The sequence below is a fragment of the Kogia breviceps genome, chromosome 5 (genome assembly GCF_026419965.1).
Source record: "Kogia breviceps isolate mKogBre1 chromosome 5, mKogBre1 haplotype 1, whole genome shotgun sequence".
Lineage (NCBI taxonomy): Eukaryota > Metazoa > Chordata > Mammalia > Artiodactyla > Physeteridae > Kogia > Kogia breviceps.
In genome coordinates this window covers 56853725-56876951 of record NC_081314.1, presented here as the reverse complement: position 1 = coordinate 56876951, position 23227 = coordinate 56853725, and the positions used below count along the sequence as shown (strand labels likewise).

Here is a 23227-nt window from a genome sequence, read left to right as displayed (position 1 = left end):
ACTTAAGCTTTCTCTGCCTTTCTTCTTTCTTCCCACTTAGATTCAAATTAAGTTATCAAAGTCACCTATATCCTTACAAAAAAGCTCCTCCCTTCTTATCCTTTCTGAAGCAGAGTTTCTTGGGGAAAAGGAGGAAAGATATCTCCCTGATACTGGATTCGGAAGAATAAGTCAATCTTACTGTCACTATAATTCACTCTTGTCAAACACCATCATAAAGCAAAAGCATGAGTTTTACTCTTCCCCAAGTCAAACATAACTTGCACTCTGTCCTTTTGTGACTTCTATTCTTCTCCAAGACTCGCAATATCTATTGCAGCCTGATATACTCTGTATATAATGATTATACCAGCATAGGGCTACAATCAATCAATCAGTAAGTAAACAAGCAGGTAAGTAAGTAAATAAACAAACAAAAAACCAAACAAACCAGCCTAGGGGTATGGTAAGAATTGATATTATCCCCATTATCAATAATAAAATAGTTGTCTTTGTCTTTATCCCCCTTGCCTCATGAACAAAAATCAATGGATCGTGATTCTATCTAATTTAAGTAATTCTTAGATTTTCTCACATATGCTCCTGAAAAAATCTTCTCAATTTCACAGTTACTATTAACTTTTGTTGTTTCATTCAAGAGACAACTTTTAACATATTGCAAAAAAACACTGTGCAATAAAATCATGAATAAGTAATGCTCTTTGTCCTTAAGGAGTATATAGTGAAGTAGAGGACAAATACACAGATAATTACAACAGTGTGATCAGGGCTATGAAAGAGATGTGTAGGAAGCAATGGAGCACAGAAGAGGGACACCTAACCCAGACTGGCAAGGATGGAGGTGACAGGAAAGGAGGGGATACAGACATGTGACCGAGTCTTGAAGGGTAAATAGGAGTAAGTTAAGCCAGGCAAATGAGAGAGGAAAGGTTGTCAAAGAGAGGTAACATACTGTGACATTCAACATTCAAGTTGGTAAGTAACTTGAATTTTGGGGACCCTAGCTCCTCTACCCTCCAAAATTGGGTAATATGCAGCCAGTGTATACTAATATGTCTAAAACTGTACACACAGTTATGTATATGTGTGTGCATCTGCATGTATGCCTAGGGTTCATTTTGACTGATACGTTCTCTAGCTCCTCAGCTAACCTCATTATGTTGGTAAGAAGATCAATTAGGACGGTGTAGGTGGACATACAAAGAAATCTACAAAATATAAATTTAAATATTTGAAATCTACCAGGATGACTTTGTGGTTTGATTCATGTGTTGTTTGAGAACGCTAAAGGTAAAAGGTGGAAAAACAAGGAAGAGAATTAACTTTTGCTGAATTTCTACAAAGCACAGCATGAATCTAGGCATTTAGATATATATTCCTATTTAATAATTCCAAAAAACAAGTAAGTTGGAAAACACAATCACTATTTTTCAAATGACAAACTGAGACCAGAAAATTTAAATATTTTTCTCACTGGTGAAACAACTATTAACTGAAAAAAAAAAAAAAAAAGACAAAATTTGAAGCCACCTCCTTCTGTGTTCAAGTTCTCTTTCTGTATCTGTAGCAGAGACCAAATGTTATGGGAGTACTTTGTCCTCTACTGATAATCACACCTGAACTTGTTCTGGTTCCAAAACAATGAACAGGGCTACGGACATAAGCAGAAGTAAATGGGCTCTATAAGAATGAAGGGATCGTGCTGGGTCTCTTCTAGGCAGTGCTCTCTTTGTTTAAGAAACATTTATGACTCAGATTATATTCTCCTCTCCACACCCAAAAGCCATGTTATTAGGCTCATAGAAAACTATGTAAGAGACTGATGTCCAAGATCACATTTCACCATCAACACTATACACTGAGAGATTCCTATGTGTTTGGCATTAGAAGAATACCATTTAGGAACGTGGGAAGAGTAGAGAGAACTTCAAAGAGAAGCTGGCATTTGAACAGGACCTCAAAGAATAAGATACCAGGCTGAGAGAAAAAATAAATACCAAAGCACAGAGGTAAAAAGACCTAGGTTATACCTGGGAAATAATAAGTTCAAATTGGTCCCAGAATTGGTCATGGAAAGGAGAATAGAGATATCAGTCTATCTCTCAGGTATCTCTCAATGCTTTCTCTTCTCTCCATCCTCACTGCTACTGCCTTTATTAAATGTCAGAACTCTCAATTGAACTATAACAATAGCTTGTCACTATTCTCCCGGCTTCCCATTTCTCATCCATACCAGAGAAATCTTTTTATAATATATGTCTGTACAGTTCACCTCCCAACTTACAAGTATTTCACTGTTTCAAAAATCTTTTCAACTCTTTAAAGGAAAAAAAGCCCAATCCCAATAATCAAACATTCACAATATCCAGTATCCAATACAAAATTACTAGACATGTAAAGAAGCAGGATAATATGATCCAAAACAAGAAGAAAAACAAATCAATAGAAAAAGACCTAGAAAAAAAAAAAAAAAAAAAAAAAAGAAAAAGACCTAGAAATGACAAAGATGATGGAATTAGCAGATGATGACTTTAAAAACAATTATTATAAATGTAGTCAAGGATTAAAAGGAAAGCAGACATAATTATGAAAAAAAACAGACTATAAAAGAGAAACAAATGAAACTTTTAAGGCTGAAAATACAATATCTCAAATGAAAAATTTACTGGATAGGTATACCAGCATATGAGACAACACAAAAGCAAATATCAGTTAACTTGATGATAGAGTAATACAATTATTCAAACTTAAGTAGAAATTGAAGGGGGAAAAGGCTAAAAATCTAAACAGAGACTCAGCAGTCTGTGAGACGATATCAAATAATCTAACACTTGCGTAATAAAGAGGACAAGGCAGAAAAAATGTTTAAAGATACAATTACTTAAACATTTCCATATTTGATGAAAAATGCCAAATTAAGATTAAACAAGTTTAGTGAAGCACAAGCAGGATAAATACACAAAAAAATCATACCAAGACACATTATAATCAAATTGCTCAAACATTTTCTTCTTCTATTTCCTATGTATTATTTCAGTGCTGTAGGGCACATTCATATCCTGATACAATGTCTGGTTCTGCAGTTCACTGTCACAATGATAAGTGGTTAGTGGTAGTATTACCTGAAGCAATTCCTACACCGGGATGAGTAGAAATAATAATACGCAAAAATGACAGCAAGCACATGAACAAATCCAACTAAATCCAAACTAAATGTATCCCCAATTGAACTTCACCTTAACTGAGTCTAGAATGCCAGTGGCTACTCCAGTGCCACCCAGACACTGGGATGACATGCTGGAGGAAACGTCAGTATAGAAAGAAACAGTGGTCTTAAATGATTACCATTAAACTCTGCTATTTTTCTAAATTTTATAAAAATACTTGACCATCCAGTATATTACTAGGACTCCTGCAGGCCTGAGTGATGAGAGGCCAGGATGCCTGGATTTTATTAGCCTCACGTTAATCTGCCTCTGGTGGTGGGGGAGCCAGCAGGGGCAGGAATGAAGTTGACGGGAAAGCACAAGAGAAGAGACAATAAATTACCAGCCCATGTCAACAGAGGAGTAATCACAGGACAAACAGCCCTATATGTAAATATTAAGTCAGATTTATTTCTTGTCATTTGGGGAAGGATAAGTTTTATTCTAGAAATGATTATATTACTTTGAATCAGCAAAATTAAGTTTTCCGCCACCAGCAAAACTGCTTGCTCAAACGTCAAGCTAAATTTTAATGAAATTTAAAAGTTAAATCTTTGCTCAAAAAAAGAAAACGGTAAATATCATGAGATTGGCCTTGAAAAACTGGAGAAATATTCATTCTTATGAAACAAATTTTAACAAACAAACAAACAAAAAAAAAGAGGAGACTTTCCAGACAGTAAAAGCAAGGATATCTGAAAGAAATAAAGAATCCTTTGTATTAATCCAAAAAGTTCCTTGACGCCCTTTACTATGCATTCCACCAAGTTGTATTATTGAAAGAAATACAATTATACATCAAGTGAAAGGACAATATTATTTACCCAGAGTTGACTTCTTGTATTAAAAGAAAAATAATGAATTTAGTACTTACAAAAATGACACATATTGGCTGAAGCCAGAAATAAAAAGAAAAAAAATTGTATGTTAGTCACCACATAACATTATAAAGATCTCTAAAATTGCCTTCTTCTGTCACTATTCACATATGAATTTTTTAATGATAACATACACTTTTATTTACTTTCTACTATCTGAAAAAGCTATTAACATTTTAGTCATAAGTTTATCAAATGAAATAAGCTCAGAGTAACTGATTCACTTGAATTGCAAATGTCATCGCTCGGCCAACACTTAAAACTAATTGTCAAAATAAAGATAAAAACTTAAGTAAAGAATGATTTAATGTCAATATCATACCATAAATAACAGCATATAATTTTAGCTGTTTTTGATGAACCTAAGAAAAACATTTTGAAAATAAAGTAGAAAAAGGTATTGCAGAGGCAACTAGCATTATAATTACGAGATTTTGCTTTGATGTAGGTGTGTTTCTAAATTTTCTTATTCATATTAAAACTGATAAAACAAAGAATGTTTTCTTTACTTATGCCATAACTTATGCCACAGAACTGAATTATAGATAAAACTATTGATACTTATAAAAGGCTTTTGTTATCATAGTTGCCATTATGCCACTAAATAAATACAATTTGGGTGACATCCAAGACTGGCTAGACCCAGCCAGTCTTAACCACCCTGTAACCACCAAACTTTTCATTACAAAAGCAAAATGTACATGCAATCTCTAACTTGTCATTAAGTTGTATTCTAAAACACCTTTTGTAAGTGGCTATTCGAATGCATTTTGTCAGACTCACACTGATTTCCAAGGTGATAAATTCTCAGGTCACTTAGAGAAATAAAGTTAACCCATAATATACTAGAATTATAGAACAAATTATAGGAAGTATGTATAACAAGAATTCTTTGGAAACCACAGTTATTGGTTTTTCAAGAAGTGCCAGGAACTCACCTCATGTTTGCTGTAGTGGGATAGGCAGTTTTCCTTTGAGCTCCAGCCTTGCTTATCTGGCAGTTAGAACAGAGAATCTATCTGCTTCAAGCTGATGTAGGAATCATGGGAGCTGGAGCTGGAGGAAGAAAGTTGGAAGGGATGATTGCTAAGAATGGAGGCCCATTGGTGTTCTGGTGTCTTGTAAACACTTCAATTGTCATTTGCCACCAATCTTTTTTGGTTTTTCTTACCAGCCATAGTGATGAGTTAGGCTATAAGATTCCTGATAACACCACCTTTGGTGTCTGACTCCAATTTGCTCCCTTTCAAGAACACTTAGAAATAGAGTATCATAGTTTTGCATCTTTTCTCCTACTTGACTTTTCCTTAAAATAAGCTGAAAAGGACTTTCCAAAGTGTTCATTTTCTTTGAGTTTTGTCTACTTAAATCAATTTTTACCACAACTTACAATGTGGAAACAAACAGAATGTCCTATTATGAGCCTCTCAGGTTTTTCCTTTTCATGTTGACTCAGTTGTCTTCATACGTGATGATACAAGCTTGTTTATCAGAATCATCTATGAGTGATGGGACAAATATCTTTTTAAAAAATAAATTATAATGAATTTAGGGTTAGTACTCTAATAAATGTCTTTGTCTCGCATTCTAATGTGTTTTTGTAAAGTGGGAAAGAAAGTAATTGGATTACGTACATATAAATAAGGAACTGAAAAGTGCCTACAATCTACCTTATCAATGCAAACATGAGTCATATGTCCTGAGGGACAATGTGTAAGAAATGTTAAGAAACACCTCTGTAGAAAATTTGACATTGTTACGAAACAAAACTTGGGTCCACTTGTCTGCTCACAGTAAAGCCAATCTACTGACACCAGGCTGTGGTAAAGGAAAGTGCAGCGTTTATTGTTAAGGCACCAGACAAGGAGTTCAAGAAAGCTAGTGCTGAAAAAACCCAAACTCCCAAACGGATTTCAGGAAAGCATTTTAATAGGCCAGGTGAGGGAGGGGGCTCACAGGGTATGTGATCAGCTCGTGCACAGTTCTCTGACTGGTTGATGGTGAGATAACAGGGAGGTGTCACACGGGTTAACATTAAATCCTTAGGCTCTAGTAGGCCTGGGGGCTACATGCTCATGGTCATCAAGTAGTTAGCATCTTCCATTTGGTGGGGGTTTTCACATCTGCAAAACAACTCAGGAAATTTGCATCAAATACTATTATCTAGGTATTTAGCTCCTCGCTCCTCGGAGAGGCAGAGAATATGAGAGAGGGTTCTGTCCCCAGAAGGCCCCATAGGGTCCTGCTTGGTTACAGAATCTTTATGGAGAGAAAGAGTTTTTGTAATAGAAATACCAGGTCCCTTGCTTTGTTGGGCATTTGGCCAGACACCTTGAGGGAGAATGCACTAATCGGCCAGTGCCCAAGCTCAGCATTGGGGTGGGGATGGAGGAGAAATGGAAAAGTAAGTCTTATTATTTCACCACTTCACTCTGAAATCCTGCCTCCTTGAAGTTTATGTTAGATCATATCAGAAGCAAGAGGAAAAGCTGGATCCACCTATTTCCCAATAGTACTTAAGAGATAGGATGGTTCATCAAGTAAACATAGAAAGGAGGGAAGAACACATAGAAATATGAAGTGAAGTTAAAGGATTTTCCTATGTGCCCGCAAGTATGGGAGGGATATAAAATTTAGAGCCTATTTTTTTTTTATCACATTCCATATTCAGAGTTAACTTGAGGAGTCAGTTGGAGTGTAGTACAATGCCCAGATCAGCCAAATTTTTTCTGTAAAAGCCATGCAGTAAATATTTGAAGATTTACAGATCATATGGCCTTTGTCACAACTATTCAATTCTGTCGTAAAGCAAGAAAGCAGCCTTAGATACTATATGAATGAATGGGTGTGACTGAGTTCTAATAAAACTTATTTATAAAGAAACATGCAGTGGGCCTGATTTGACCTCGGGGATCATAGTTTGTTGAATACTGTTATAATGGGTAAAGCACTGGATTTAGTTTAGCTGTTAACTAATGCGTTCTGTAACCTAAGTAAGTCTGCTTAGTCCTCTTCAAGGTCTCTTTTTCCTCAGATCCCTCTTGTGTGAAATGAGAGTTAAACTAGCTCTGTAATAATGTATGTAATACACACACACACACACACACACACACACACACATATAGAATATATATAATAAATTTATATTGTTTTTATCAGGGTGAATATTATAATAGACAAACCTTAACTCTCAGTGGCACAACAAAATGAAAGTGTATTTCTCACTCCTATGGAGTCCAAAGCTGATGATGCTCCTGGTGGGTGGCTCTTTGGGCAGCCCACCTACAAGCTGTGATTCAGGGACCCCAGATTTCATTGTTAGGTTCCACCATTCAAAGACACATCAGTGTCATCCTGCCAGCAGTCCTGAGGAACTGAACACTGAGGATCACATATTTCATGCTTATCTATCTTAGCCTGGAGGGCACACATTCCATTAGTAATGGGGGTAGAAGGGAAAGAGTCTGAAGTAGTCACTGTCCAGCAACAACTCCACACTAGGGCAGGGGTGAACAAATTGTTAGTGGTCAGCCAGCAGTACCTGGCAGAATTACAAACACAAAATGTGACATTTTGCAACCTACAAAAATATTCATTATGAGTATTTGAAGACATTTTCCAGAAGTATTAAATAAGGCCCCTGTGAAAATTGGATAAGAATGAATAAATATGTTTATTTTATTATTGAAGTAACAGACACATCAAAAACCTGACCAATGGCTTACATTTTCCACAGCAAATCAGTAGTAAAATTCAGGTTCAGGTCTTTGGGCTAAATCCACACATGCAAAGTTTTCTTTGATTTTTTTTTTATGAATTCACATGTTTAATGTGTTCAAATTTCCACAGGCAGCTGGTTCTCACACCTACAAATATATAACAATAAGTGTTTCCTCCAAAGTCCAAATGCAATTCTATTTAGGCAAAGAAAGTTTCAGAGTCTGGAGATAAGGCAAAGCAAAAGAATTAAGCAGATTTTCAAACACAGAAAGCAGTTAATTTCTTCTTAGGGGTTCATAATTATAAAGAGATCATTAGAAGAAGATTTAAAATGGTATTGCTGCCTTGTCTTTGATGCTGCAAAACCATATATCTTTGATGCTTATGCTGCCCCTTATGTTCAGTCACTACGATTAGTTTTAAGCACTATTACAAACTAAGGGAAGCTGTTGTTTATTCAACTGTTCATTGTTTCTGAATACTGAACACGGCCCGGCACACACTTCTTTCTTAACAAAGTAATTATTTAAGAGGGATATTATTTTCAGTCTACAAAACAAATAAAACAACTCTTTGAAAACAAAATTCACTTAATAGACATTTAGTGCTTTTATACACCCAAAATGGTACTGGAACAGCGTATGCAGTGGCAACTGAAACCAATAACCATAAGCCCTGCCTTCACAGAGCTTGGTGAGCACTAGGGAAGTAAAAGATAAACAAGGAAAAAGACAAATATATAACCCAAAAAACTAAGCAAAAGAAAGAAACAGGTAGAAAATATTACATGAAGGAACAATCCACTTATAGAGGGTATACAGGGGCAGTCTAAAAGACATTTAACCTGAGATTTAAGGGAGGGAAAGAATCAGCCAAGTGAAGCCCCAGGGGAAGAGAATTCCACTGAAAAAAACCAAACCAGCATGTGAAAAAGATCTAAAGCAGGAAAAGTCTGGCATGAATGGAACAGAAATTAGGCCATAGTGACTCCACTTGGCAAGCTAGGGGTGATAGGCACTGCAGGAGACGAGCAGGGGCCAGAACACGGAAGGTCCACAAGTGGACACATGCACTAAGAATTTTATTCTAAGCTGCATGCGGAATCCACAAAAGGTTTTAAAGCAGAGCCAAGATTTTTATCTGATTTCATAAAAGATCATTTTGGCTGTTGAGTAGAGAATGTATTAGGGCTTGGGCAGAAGAAGAGAGGGAGGCAAAAAAGATTGACCCAAGAGCAAAAATTGATAAAACAAAAATCAGAATGAACTTTAATTTTGTTCTTTGTATTAAAAACGGCCAAAGATTAATTTTCCTGATATGCAACTAAATAGCTATTTAAATGAAAAGCTGAGTTAAATCAGAAAGTTGAAGAAATGTTTATGCAAAATATAGCATACCAAAATGAGGGTGTTGGTCTAGCTCTGTAAGCATATATAAGCTATAAGCTTTTGATATCTCATACCCCTATGTACATTTCCACCTTACACACACACATACACACACACACAATTTAAAACAGTATATGATATATCTGATGATATTTCTTTAGAATGGTATTTCCCCAAGTTAGGGAACAGAAACTATATTAGTGATAGAGACATGGTTTTAGGTAACATTGGACATGACATCTGATAACAGGAAATAGTAAAAATAATATTAATTCAGATAGAAAGAACATTATTTCCTTTTCTTTCAACCTAATGATGTCAAAGAGGAAGTTTCAATTTAAGGCTAAGATTTATTTAATATCTCTCTAACATGAACTAATCCTTATTGTTTCATAATAAAAATCAAGTTCCCATACTTTAGCAGACAGTGATACCTAGCTAGAATTTAATGATTTTTGTTTGCTTCTGTTGAATTTGTTGTTACAGTAAGCTATCTATGAAAAGAGATATTTCTTTTATATTTTAGTAATAGGATAAAGATTCCTTAAAAATAGTATTTAAATAAAATTATGAATTGATTTTAAGAAAAATACTAAAGATTTAATGGTTTCTAACAGTTTGTAAAAGTCATAAAAGTAGTTAATAAATGACTGAAGTATGGGAAACACTGATTTAAAATAAAGTTTGTTTCAAAGACAAGGAATAACTCAAAAAGTAATAAAAATTATAAAATCATCCTTACAGAAAACTAGAAAAAGTTTCCAGAACATTACTGACATCTCAGCAGGTCTTGTAATTGTTAACAAGCCCAGTAAGAATCAGATTAAAGTAGCAATTGTCCAAAGGCCATACAAGTCAACATCCAGCTTTTTCTTTCAGACAAGGAGTTATTAAAATAATGAAGAAGTTGACAACCTTATTCAATTTGCTATGACCTTGGTGCAAAGAATAAGAAATAAATAAGCAAATATATACACACACATATGTATATATAATATACAATATACATATTATAAATGGACAATTGCTTTGCAGATTTTTCTTTACAATCAGGGAAAAAGCAATTTCAAAAACACCAACTAGGGCTTCCCCGGTGGCACAGTGGTTGAGAGTCCGCCTGCCAATGCAGGGGACACGGGTTCGTGCCCTGGTCCGGGAAGATCCCACATACCGCGGAGCGGCTGGGCCCGTGAGCCATGGCCATTGAGCCTGCGCGTCTGGAGCCTGTGCTCCGCAACGGGAAAGGCCACAACAGTGAGAGGTCCTCGTGCTGCGAAAAACAAAAAACAAAAACAAAAACACCAACTAAATCTAGTAGCCCCACTGAGGTGTGGATGATTAAATCTTCATATGATATCAGACATTTGACTGACTTGGAAATAGAAAGTATTGTACTTCCTCAAGGTAATTCAAAATCTTCAAGATTATTACACAAGACAAATTTTATTTGGACTCTTCTGTAAGATCTTATTACTTATTAAATATAGTTATCCAAAAGGAAAATTTAATTTTATGTGGAACAAAACATGTCAAACTTTGTATTGCATAAAGTAACTAATTATTTTGGTGTCCTGTTTCCTCATTTAGATGTTTATTTGCCTGAAAATACAGCAGGACCAGGTCATCCCCTAGGAGCCCCTCTAACTCTGTTATTTGATCACTATTAGTCCATTCATTCATTCATTGATTCTTTCAGCAAACATTTATCAATTGCTTATTTTATATGAATCACAATGCTTCATGTTGGATATAAAATGTAAATAAAATATGTCCATGCTGTCAAAGAGTTGTGAGTCTAATAGAGGAACAGAAAGATGTGAACTACTAAGATGAAGTATAAGAAATTTTACAAGATGGTTCTCAAAGTTCTAGTTTAAAGTCTCTCTCCACTTGGAGGATGCTCCCAATGATTGCCCCAAATGTTGTCATTAGAAGATCCTGGATGGGGAAGGTCCTTCCAAGAATAAACCAAATTAGCTGACCCAGCAACTCAATCTACTTCCAGGGCAGTGATTCCTTATTATTCAGTCCTAGAAGCATGCTATGTATTATAAATATCTAAAATGATTTTGTTTTGTTTCCCACTCTCACTTTTTTGCAATAATTACATTCATTTTTCTTTTACTTTACATTGAGTATTTGGAGAATAAATACATTTACCAATTATCCATATGTAGAAAATCATGAGGATCTAAAATTAGAATTGACTTGGAAGGCTTACACATTATCCAGAGATTTAGAATCTATCACTAGATGAGACTTCTGCTGCCTTCCTTTATGGACAGGGTGAGGATATTTAATATAGAGCATAGACTAAGACAGATGGATATGTATAGTAAATATAGAATAGGCAACTGGTCAGGTAGCAATGGTAATATATCATTTTCAGATACCAAAAACCTTTTTATATTTGAATCTCTGTCACTCTCAGTCTGTGTTCTCCTATTGGAGATAAGTCCGCACCCATCCACTGGTTGGATCACCTGACTTAGCTCTAATTCAATCAGGGCATTACATTTGCTTAATTCGTATGATTAGCTGAGAATATGACCTAAGTGAGGCCAACTAGAATGAATCTCAGGACTTTGGTGAAAGCTATTTAAAGAGATTTACAGGGCTTCCCTGGTGGCGCAGTGGTTGAGAGTCCGCCTGCCGATGCAGGGGACACGGGTTTGTGCCCCAGTCCGGGAAGATACCACATGCCATGGAGCGGCTAGGCCTGTGAGCCATGGCCTCTGAGCCGGCCTGTGCTCTGCAACAGGAGAGGCCACAAGGGTGAGAGGCCCGCGTACCGCAAAAAAAAAAAAAAAAATAGATTTGCATTCTTTTCCACTGGGTGTGAAGTTATGAAAAAGAAAAAAAAGTAAGTAACGGCAGTATAGCAGTCATTCCATGGCAATAATGAAAAATCATGTCAGAGAATTAAGTCAACATACAATAAGAACAATAACAGAGCTAAGCTGTACCAAGGAATGGAGAGAACTGAGCCCCAGTGACAAATAAGGTTATCTTAAAACCAGGTGAGAAATAAATTAATTCTGTCTTCAATTTTCTCCTCTCCTCTCACTACCTATTTTACAGAGTCCCTGAAATATACAGCAGGATTGCTCTTTATTTTCTAGAATTTTTTCCTGAATTATGGGTCCTCTTTTTTCTTTTAAATTTATTGACTACAATTAATTCCTAAAGACACAAGATGTCAATTATTTAAACTTAGAAAAACTGTCATTTGAAGCACCCCTTCTGTGCCTGTCACATTTAACTACTCAACAAATATTAGTTCTTTTTCTCTCTTTCCAATCAAATGTGATAAAATAATCCATGTTTCAATGAGAATTTGTGGTAGAACCCCTTTAAAAAATAATAGTGGGCTTTGACTTAAACAGTAAAGTGGACTAAATAACCTGAAAGAATGTCTAATACAAAATGTCTAGAAATGTTGGATTTAATATAAGAAGCATCTTTTAAATTCATAACTGAGCAAACAAGAAAGCAATGGAATTCAAAGAGTCAAAAAAGCTGGGGGTGGGGGAGATTATAAGGCTAAAAACCAGAGTGGAAAACTACATTAGGTGATTTTAATAACCAACAGGTTTGGGTTTAATGGCCTCACAGAGACAGGAGATATCACACGGGATCTGAACAGCTTGGGTTATTGGAACTAATGTCCCCTCATAGAGCTTAAATCCTTAAAGGCTAAACCCTCAAGAAGAGTGAGCTAGAAAGGAAAAAAAAAAAAAAAAAAAATCTACCTGTCAGCAAGGGTATCCAAAAAGGAAACTTCTCTATCTTTATCTAGGATCTGCATGAGGTAAAAAAAGAAAAAAAAAAACAAAACAAAAACTGTTTTCTGTTACACAGGTTTGAATTTGACTACTTACTACTAATTTGAAGTTTCTGGTTGATAGAAATCAATTGCACTTGAAAAAAATGCACATTCTTTCTGAAGAGATACACCTTAAAGCAAGCCTCAGAGGGTTATCATAGATAACATCTCACCAAACATAAATCCACCTTTAAAATTACATAATTCATGAGGAAACAAATAACTTCACAGAACTGAAAACAGCTGAAACAGGCCTCTAAGAATATCAGACAATGAAATTCTCAGCTTTAGAATACACTGTAGGTATGTTTAAAATGTGTAAAGAATTAAAACTGTTTTGGAAAGATTACAGAGGAGCACAATACCATTAAAAATGGTAGCATATTTGTAGAAAACAAAATAAAATTTTCAGAAATGAAAAACATTACCATTGAACATAAAACTCAATTAGCAAGTTAAACAGAAAAACAGACACAAGTGAATAGAGAAATAATAAGCTGGAGGGTAGCTCTGAAGAGGTTGAAGGTGGTAGAAAAAATAAAGAGATGAAAAATATAAGCAAACGTAAGAGATTTGGAAAATAGAATGAGAAGGTCCAACATACATCTAACTGATATTAAAGAAGAATAGAGAGAATGGATAAGAGGCAAAATTAGAAGAAATGTGGGTTCAAATTTTCCAGAAATGATAAAAGTTGTTCAGAAAATACATCACTAGCATAAATAAAAATAAATACAAACCCAGACATATTCTTATAAGCTTCAGGATACCATAGAGAAGAGAAGATCTTATTAGCAGTTTTTAAAAGACAGAAAACCTAAAAAGGAATGATAGATGGATGAAAAAACAATTCAAAAGTCAAGAAAAATTAAAAAAAACAGGCAAATAATAATTTGGAAATATTGAGGGAAAATACTATCAACCTAGAATTTTATATCTGATGTAACCATCTTTGCAAACAATTGTAAAATAAAGACATATCTAGATTGAAAAAGAAAAATATCTTGAAAAATTTAGCAGCAATAGACCCTCCAAAATAGAACATCTAAAGAATATACTTCAGGGACTTCCCTAGTGGTCCAGTGGTTAAGACTCCTCTCTCCCAATGCAGGGGGCACAGGTTCAATCCCTTAGGGGGGAACTAAGATCCCACATGCTGTGGCCTAAAGTATATACACACACACACACACACACACACACACACACACACACACACACACACACACACACACATATATATACACTTCAGAAAGAAATAAACTGAAGCAAGGTTTGAAATTACAAAAAGAAAAGTGAAGAAAGAAACTGGTAAAGGTGAACTGGTAAAGGTGAATAAACACAAAAAACTGACTGAGTGAAACAACAATAATAACTAATTATTTTAAAGGTTATGAAACAAGATGAAACTAAAAAATGACAATGGTCTCATGTAAGACAGGAGGAAAAATCAGAAATGAATTGTTCTAAGATCTTTGTATGGTTTTAGAGATAAACAGAGATGCTGATTAACCTTTGAGTTTGTTAAATATCATATGCATGCATGTTAAAATTTTAAGGACAGTGACTAAAAGACTATAAAGAAGGTATATAAATTACAAAACCTGTACAGAGAGGGAAATGGAATAAAAACAAAACAAATTTGAAATATCAAAATACAGACAGGAAAGAAAAACAACTTACAGAAAAAGAAGTCTAAATGGAAAACCCAGAATGTATCAGGATTGACAGTATATGCAGAAATTGCAAGAACAGATTTTAAAAAATTGCTTACAAGATGTGCATGTAAAACTTGAAAGCAAATAGGTAGCAATTAAAATGTTGAAAATTATATACAAGGAAATTACTAGTCAAAAGTAAGATACTGTAGCTTTATAGATGTTTGTACAAAACAGATTCTGAGATCAAGAGTTTTTATGAATATAGAGATATACTTCATAATTTTAAAAGATGAATTTCACCAGGTATCTTACAATTCTAAATATTTATACATTTCATAGTATTTTTCAAAACTATTAAAACAAAATGACAGAATTTTACAGAAGACAAATCCACAATAACGTGTGAAAGTTTGACACAGTTTTTGTTTTTGTTTCTTTTGGTAACTGAGAGCGCAAGCAAAAAAGAAAAAGAGAGAGAGAGGGAATGAGAGAGAGAAAGATTTGAACAGCTAAGAAGGTTGATGTATTAGTCTACTCAGTCTGGCATAACAAACACCACAGACTGGATGGCTTAAACAATAGAAATTTATTTCTCACAGTTCTGGAGACTGGAAGTTCAAGATCAAGGTGCCAGCAGGTAAGTTTGATACTAACACCTCTTCTCTTGGCTTGTAGATGGCCACCATCTCACTATGTGCTCACCTGACATCATCTTTCTGCACAGGTGGAGAGAGAGTGAGTGATCAATCTCCCTTCTCCTCTTCTTATAAGGCCACTAGTCCTAGGGGACTAGGGCCCCACCCCTGTGACCTCACTTCACCTTAATTACCCCTAAGGACCCTATCTCCAAATACAGTCACACTGGGGGTTACGGCTTCAACATATAAATTTTGAAGGGACAAAATTCAATCTATAGCACTTGATATATAGAACTTTGAATCCAGCAATTAGAGAATACACAAGAACACAGAAGACCATTATAAAAATTGTCCAGTGCATTAGGCCATTAAGGAATGCTCAATAAATTTAACAAATCTGTACCATTCATACCACATTCTCCAACTAAAGTGCAGTTAAGTTAAAAATCAATAAGAAAAAGAAAACTAAAAAATTTCCATACATTTGAAATTAAATAACGTATATTAAAATTACTTATGTATCAAATATAAATTTAAAAGGAAATTAGGAAAGACTTGAACTTGAGAAACATAAGCTTCTGTGAGAAATATGATATAGCTATCTCCTACAAAACCCTGATTTCTGCAAAATCACCCACTAAAAATAACAGAACATGTCAGAATGATAGGTCTAGAAGTGAAACATTTAAAATTTATGTATTTTGTAACTAGAGAGCTGATAAAAAGAATAACAATCCTACTAAAATAATAAATAGCATAGTTTAAAGCTTTGTTTTAAATAAGTGCTGTAGTAAACATAAAACTTTATTTTTTTGATAGGCAAATATAATAAGGGTTGTAAGGAAGCATTGAGGGCGCTGAATTATAGCAAGGGGGAAAGGCATAGAGATGAGGAAAAATCACACAATCAGCAACCATTCATACCACATTCTCCAACTAAAGTGCAGTTAAGTTAAAAATCAATAAGAACAAGAAAACTAAAATAAAAATTTTAGTTTTTTATTTAGAGGAAGCACACGGCTTAACTAAATAAAAAAGAAAAACACTGAGTGAATAGGTACCATGAACAGTACCATATTCCACCCCCCACCCAGCTAGCAGCATTCAGCAATATTAGTGCATTTTCTATTTTAGTGTACTTTCTGTTCTACTGCTCTTACTTTTGGTAAGATAAACTATTAACATGTTAACTTTTTTTAATGCATGAACCAAAGCAATGTATGCATTATGCTGTCATCATTCTCTTATGCATCACATATGAACTAATTCTTATTACAGAAAACCTTATAGCAGAAGAGTCTTACCATATGCAAAAATTCACTATTAGAGGGGAATTAATAGCCTTAAATATTTTTATTAGAAAACATGTTGAAATTTAGTTAGCATCTGAGTAAATTGGGTTTAGTCAAGAGAAAGAAACAAGAGGAAGTTTGATATCATTTAATATCATATAATAAAGAATTATTAGTTATGATTGGAAAGCTACAATAAAGATAGAAAGAAAACCACAAAGGGAATCGATCCTATGCTTGTGAGAGAGTGTCCAAGGAAGGACAAATTTGAAAGGGAGGTTCAAACCTTGTTGAAGAAGGTGTGGTTGCAGCCAATTAGATAACAAAGAAGTTTGCCAGATTGCCAAGCCAGAGCGGATACACACTTGCCAGACAAGCAGGAACAACACTTTGGAGAACAGACAAATTGGGGCTGATGGTGAACAGGTGGCAGATGGAATTGGGACATCACTGTGGATTTGATAAAAGGTGCTGTGCTCACAACAGGATGAGTGGAGGAAATAAACCTCCAAGACACAAGCAAGCCAGGCTGACAGGTAAGCCCTGGGAGACTGGTGTGTGGCAAGTTGGAGGTGGTTGGTTGATGTGGGAGAAGGGAGCACTGCTGATGTTGTTACTGGAATCAGGAGCTGGAGAAGCCTCTCTATGCAGGAACTTAGTGCTCTTCTTGTGAGCAGCTTGGGCCTGTGGGGTTCTGGGCCAGCTTTAAGTTGGGCAAAAGTTCCATTAAATAGCAGGCCCACTGAGGCTCCTAGCATGGTACCAGTAGGACTGAGGGAAGGGTACAGGGAGCAGAGATCTTGGCTGAGGCACCAGATCATGCTGTCAAGAGCTCCTAGCTATGTTGTTGCTGCCTAAGTTAAGAGCGACAGAAAGCACACAACAGGAAAATTCTGGAGTATGCTGATCCCTACAGGCATCTAACACAAGAGGTTCTCTACAGACCAAGTAGTGCAAAAAAAGGCACATTCTTCAGGAATCTAGTGAGCAAGCTATTTTGGAAACAGGAATGTCCTTCAAGATCTTTCTGGCAGACTAAGGAGAAATATTTATAAGGTTAAGTTCTTCTTAAAAAAAAAAAGCATGAATTTGGAATTGAGAGTCAATAAGTCAATGACCATCATAGCTTTCATTTGTGAAGCTAGAAAAAGATAATAATTCGAAAGAACATAGAAGAAAGGAAAAAATGAAAAAAGGCAAATTTATAGAAATAAAAGATACAATAAAAGAAATAAAAAACCACACACACACACACACACACACACACACAGACTCTTGAAAAGACAAAGGATACAAATCTCTGTCAGGATTGATCAAGAAGAAAATTTCTGAAGACTCATAAAAAAATGTTTGGATTGACAAGGAATATGTAGGTAGAATTATGGCAGACGCATACAAATAAAATAACACTATAACTAAATTTAAGCCCATAAATTTGAAAACTTAGACAAAAAAATCTTCTAGGAAGACATAACTTATCAAAATTAACTCAAGAAGACAGAGAAAAATTCTAAAAACATTTATGATCATTAAAGAAATTGAATCAGTAGATGAAGATCTACCTTCCAACCCACACAAACACAAAGAATAATATCAAAAGGACAAGGCCAAGTAATTCTATTGGTAATGTATACCAAACTTCCAAAAAAGAAAAAGACAGAAAAGAAAAACCCTCAAGTAATTTTATAAGATTAATATGTTTGAGACAAAATCAGAAAGGACATTATAAGAAACAACAATTATAAGCCAATTTCACTTTTAATATAGTGTGAGGCTAGAACAAAAAGGTTTGATTTCAGTTTAAAGACTGCCAAGAATGATGACTAAAATCTAATACATGGTGACCTTCATTTCAGTTTCCTATTGAATCAGTTAACAAGTAAAACACAAAAATATATGAGATAAAGAAACAAGTGAGAAAGTAGATACAGCTTCCCAATTCTTTCCTGGTTTCTCAGAGATATGCTTCTTAAGTTTTGTTTTCAATGAAAAGAGGGCAGGATGAGAAACCCACCATATCAAAGAAGCCAAAGTAACCAGATTTCTTCCATTCGTGCTTTAGAAAAAGGAGAGGGGTCATATGATTCAAGGGTCTATCTACTACTATATAAAGCAATTCCTTTTTACACTAAGATGACCCCAATTTTGTGTCATCAATACATTGTGTTTTTATTACATTACTGGCTCTGCAACAGGCTTGACTGTAGCCTATTACAAATATATACAAAACTCCTAAAAATATATATCTGCAAATTGAAATCTGCAATGTATTTAAAAAAATAAATAATGATCAGGTTGGGTATACCTTAGAAGTATAGGAATGATATAATATTAAAAGCTCTTGTAACGTAATACAACACATTAATAAAGAGCAAAAAGCATAATTTTTGCACATGCAAAAAAGACATGCATTCTGTTAAATCAACTCCAATATATATTTTAGAATAAAAAACTTATCAAATCATAAATAAAAGAGAATCTTCTTAATACAAATAAAATGAACTATGTAGACACAATAGTTTGGGTTAGTATAATCTAAAAACTCTTTTAGCAATGATGTCTTCCATTATATAAGCCACAAAGCCGAATGCTCACTTTCCCAGTCTGCCTTAAAAGAGTTCTAGTCTGGGTAGCTGAACTTGCAGCAGGCATTCTGAAAGCATGAGAGGAAGGTCTACATCTAGGCTTATTTTTGCCTGAGAAAAGATAACTTCTTGTATTTGAGATACTAGATTCTTGTCACATTTTCTGTCACCTTACAAATGAACACATCCACAAGAGATCCAGATTACCTGACAAAAACCTGCAATGATTTCCATAATTAATGTTGAAATTCTAGAAACATTACCTTTAAAAATTAAGATCAAGACAAAGATGCCTGCCATTACTGCTTCTGTTTAGCTGCATACTGACTGTTCTTGTCAGTCCAGGATGACAAGAACAAGAGCTAAAATCTATGAGATTTGGGAGAGAGAAATGAATACTGTAATTATCACAGAAAAACACTGAAGGGATATACAGGCAAACTGTTATAATTAATTAGAAGAATTAAGCAAGAATATTGGATAGAAGATTAATATACAAAACCATAAAATTTCCATGCTCCAGTAAGAGTAAATGTGATTTTTTTTTTTTTTTTTTTTTTTTTTTTTTTTGTGGTACACAGGCCTCTCACTGTTGAGACCTCTCCCGTTGCAGAGCACAGTCTCCAGACGCTCAGGCTCAGTGGCCATGGCTCACAGGCCAGCCGCTCCATGGCATGTGGGACCTTCCCGGACCGGGGCACGAACCTGCGTCCCCTGCATTGGCAGGCGGACTCTCAACCACTGCGCCACCAGGGAAACCCAGTAAATGTGATTTTTAAATGTAACAATAACTTTCAGTAATCTAGGAATAGAGGAGAACCTCCTAAATTTGATAAAGAATACCCACAAAAAACATATAGCTAACATCATATTTAATAGTGAGAAAATTGAAATTTTCCCATTAAGATTAGGAACAAGGCAAGGATGTCTCTTCTCACCATAATTTTGAACATCATACTGTAAAATCTAGCTAATGCAGTAAGATAAGAAAGGAAAATAAAAGGTATACAGATTAAGAAGAAAGAAAGAATCATGTCTTCACAGATGACATGATTGTCTATGTGAATGATCCAAATGAATCAACAACAACAACAAAAAAAACCCTCCTGGAATTAATGAACAATTATAGCAAGGTTGCAGGATACAAGGTGAATACACAAAAGTCAATCACTTGCCTATATACCAATAATGAACAACTGGAATTTGAAATTAAAAACACAATACCATGTACATTAGCATCCCCCCAAATGAAATACTTAGGTATAAGTTTAACAAAATAGGTACATAACATATATGAGGAAAATTACAAAGCTGTGAAGAAAAATATCAAAGAAGAGTCAAACAGAGAGATATTCCATGTTCATGGATAGGAAGACTCAATATTGTAAAGATGTCAGTTCCTCTCAGCTTGATCTATAGATTCAATGCAATCCAGTGGTTATTTTGTGGATATTGACAAACTTATTCTGAAGTTTATGTGGAAAGGCAAAAGATCCATTATAGCCAACACAACGTTGAAGGAGAAGAACAAAGTTGTAGGACTGACATTACCCAAGTTCAAGACTAACTATAAAGCTTCAGTAATCAGTAAAGACAGCACAGTATGGTGAAATAATAGACAAATAGATCAATGAAATAGAATAGAGAGTCCAGAAATAGACCCACATAAATACAGTTAACTGATCTTTGACAAAGGACCAAAGGAAATACAATGGAGCAAAAATACTTTTTTTTCAACAAATAGTGCTGGAACAACTGGACATACACATGCACAAAAAAATTAATCTGGACACAGACCTTCCATCCTCCACACACAAAAAAACCCCACAACTCAAAATGGATCATAGACCTAAATGTAAAATAAAGATCTATAAAACTCCTAGAATATAACATAGGAGAAAAACTAGGTGACATTTGTTATGACAATGACTTTTTGGACACAAAACCAAAGTCATAATCCATGAAAGAAATAATTGATAAGCTGGAGTCCGTTAAAATAAAAAAAACTTCTAAAACTTCTACTCTGCTAAAGACAATGTCAAGAGAATGAGAAGACAAGCGACAGACTGAGAGAAAATATTTGCAAAAGACACATCTGACAAAGGATTGTTACCCAAAATATGTATTGAACTCTTAAACCTCAACAATAAAAAAACAAACAACTAGATTTTAAAATGGGACAAAGATCTAAAAGACATCACATCAAGGAAGATATACACATGGAAAATAAGCACACACACACACACAAAAGAACCTCCACATCATCTGTCATCAGGAAAATACAAATTAACACAATGAGATACCACTCCACACCGATTATAATGGTCAATAAAACACTGACAAAACACTGATAACACCAAATGCTGGTGAGTTTGTGGAGCAAAAAGAACTGCATTCATTGCTGGTGGAAATGCAAAATCGTAAAGCCACTTTGTTTTTTTTTTTGTTTTTTTTTAAATTTATTTATTATTATTATTAGTTTTTTAACATCTTTATTTGAGTATAATTGTTTTACAATAGTGTGTTAGTTTCTCCTTTACAACAAAGTGAATCAGTTATACATATACATATGTTCCCATATCTCTTCCCTCTTGCATCACCCTCCCTCCCACCCTCCCTATCCCACCCCTCTAGGTGGTCACAAAGCACAGAGGTGAACTCCCTGTGCTATGCGGCAGCTTCCCACTAGCTATCTAATTTACATTTGGTAGTGTGTATATGTCCCTGCCACTCTCTCACATCATCAACGCTTACCCTTCCCCCTCCCCATATCCTCAAGTCCATGCTCTAGTAGGTCTGTGTTTTATTCCCATCCTACCGCTAATCTCTTCATGACATTTTTTTTTCTTAGATTCCATATATATGTGTTAGCATACGGTATTTGTTTTTATCCTTCTGACTTACTTCACTCTGTATGACAGACTCCAGGTCTATCCACCTCATTACAAATAACTCAGTTTCATTTCTTTTTATGGCTGAGTAATATTCCATTGTATATATGTGCCACATCTTCTTGTAAAGCCACTTTGGAAGAAAATTTGGAATTTTCTTACAAAACTAAACATACTCTTAGCATATGATTCTGCAATCATACCTCTTGGTATTTATCTAAAGGAGCTGAAAATTTATGTCCACACAAAAACCAGTGCATGAGTGTTGCTAGCAGCTTTATATACAGTTGCCAAAATGTGGAAGCAGCCAAGATGTCCTTTAGTAAGAGAATGGATAAATAAACTGTGGTACTTCCAGACAATGGAATATTCTTCAGCACTAAAAAGAAATGGGCTATCAAGTCATGAAAAGACATGGAGGAAACTTAAATGCATATTACTAAGCAAAAGAGACAAATCTTAGAAGGCTACATACTGTATGATTCCAAATACATGACATTCTGGAAAAGGCAAAACTATGGAGACAGTAAAAGGATCAGAGGTTGCCAGGGGTTAGGAGGGAGGGAGGAATAAATTGGTGGAGCATAAAGGATTTTTAGGGCAGTGAAACCACCTAATACTATAATAATGGATATAGGTCTTTATACATTTGTTCAAAGCCACAGAATGTACAACACCAAGAGTGAATCCTAATGTAAACTATAGACTTTGAGTGATAATGATGTATTAGTGTAAGTTCATTGATTGTAACAAATGTACCACTCTGGTAGGGAATATTGATAATGAGGGAGGCTACACATGTGTAGTAGGGACAGGGAGTACATGGGAAATCTCTGTACCTTCTACTGAATTTTGCTGTAAACCTAAAGCTGCTCTAAAATCTTTTCTATAATTAAAAATATTACAATGACTTGTGCTTCCAGCCATGATAGAGGGACAAGACTTAATCTCGACTTAACTTCATGTTGGAAACAACTAGAAAACTGGACAAAATACATCAAAAACCTGTTTTAAGATACTGGAAAATATACACAGGGTGAAACTGATTTCTCAAAACAGGGAAATGAAAGAAATGAGCCCTACAAGCACCATGTCACTCCTCCTGGAAGCACTATCTGGATTATGGTGGAATGAGGAAAATCACA

At 35.0% G+C, this 23227-nt stretch overlaps 1 long non-coding RNA gene across 1 annotated transcript in view; it reads right to left on the bottom strand.

The window, feature by feature from the left end:
* Positions 1-3023: 3023 nt before the first annotated feature.
* LOC136794241 (uncharacterized) overlaps positions 3024-23227 on the bottom strand; it is a 372844-nt gene continuing 352640 nt past the window's right edge. Inside the window, exon 5 of the long non-coding RNA XR_010840672.1 lies at positions 3024-5140. This is a non-coding gene — a long non-coding RNA (uncharacterized lncRNA). The remainder of the gene's footprint in view (positions 5141-23227) is intronic.